The sequence below is a fragment of the Belonocnema kinseyi genome, chromosome 7, assembly GCF_010883055.1.
Source record: "Belonocnema kinseyi isolate 2016_QV_RU_SX_M_011 chromosome 7, B_treatae_v1, whole genome shotgun sequence".
Lineage (NCBI taxonomy): Eukaryota > Metazoa > Arthropoda > Insecta > Hymenoptera > Cynipidae > Belonocnema > Belonocnema kinseyi.
Genome location: NC_046663.1, coordinates 135,068,446 through 135,069,574, shown reverse-complemented (window position 1 = coordinate 135,069,574; position 1,129 = coordinate 135,068,446). Strand labels below are relative to the sequence as shown.

Here is a 1,129-nt window from a genome sequence, read left to right as displayed (position 1 = left end):
ATGCTTAATATCAATAGCATCTAACATCAGATGCACATTTTTGTGATATATACACACGCAAACCGTATGTGTGCCACTCCCTCCAGCCAAAACACAATGTCGGGGTCTGAGTTGTGCAAACTTCGAAAATCCGATTACAATATTTTCGTTTTCCACTTTGAAACGATTGAACAGCTCGGACAGATTACCTAGGATAAGTCTTTTCTGAACATGTTCACGAGTTCCATCTGCTTTCTTAATTGATATAAAATCCTTTTTCCCAGGCATCAATCGGCTGTTTTCATCATCTTCGTAGAAATTAGTCACTGTAACTTCAATATCTGGTGCCAGTCTTCTTCCCAGTTTTCGATTAGGTAAACTCAATATTCCATTTAGCTCAACTAATTTCTGAGCTTTTCGGACTTGCCGTTCAGTTGCACCGAATTCATCCATTAACTTCCTACGACTCCAAGTCTTAGGGGCAAGTGAAAGTAATAACATTTTTTTCGTCAGAATCAGTAGTTTCCTTGAATTTATCTCTGATTTGTTGAAGAACTTCAAGGCCCGTTGCGTGATTAGGTTCTTTACAGTCTTTACAATTTTCATAATCTTTACATTCTTCTTTAACCAATAGAAAATCAGGATCGCCTTCAATTGATTCTTTGCCTGCAATATCATTATCAGCTTTGTCATCACATAAATCTTCTTCCACTCTGATAGCATTTTCTTCCATACTGGTTTCATTTGAAGGCTTCTGTAAAAAACCCTACTAAATTCTTTTTTTACAAACATAACATATCCTTGCATTTCTCGTTAATTGAGGAAATTCGGATCTTTGAATTACCGTCACACGTCTCAAGCTGCGTCCAGTAAATAAGTCATTTCTGCGAAAAGGATTTGCACAACGATTGCCCCAATCTGTTTTTGTTGCCATTATTGTTTGGAAATAATTTTAATATTAGTTCCAATATCAGAAAAAATGAATCAAGAATATATTTCCTAGTTTAAGCAAGCAGAGCAACATAAAAATATCTATTATAAAGTCATTTGAGCTTCGAGTACAGAATGAATAGAAAACAAAATCAACAGAATGTATTTAGCTCATATAAACTAAAACGATTTTCTTTCTTGTGAGAAAGAAGTTTCTAGG

General features: G+C 35.0%; 1 protein-coding gene across 2 annotated transcripts in view; it reads left to right on the top strand.

Moving 5' to 3' along the window:
- The window catches only part of LOC117176270 (inhibitor of nuclear factor kappa-B kinase subunit epsilon), a 31,920-nt gene that overhangs the window by 29,620 nt on the left and 1,171 nt on the right, over window positions 1-1,129 (top strand). The window lies entirely within an intron of this gene.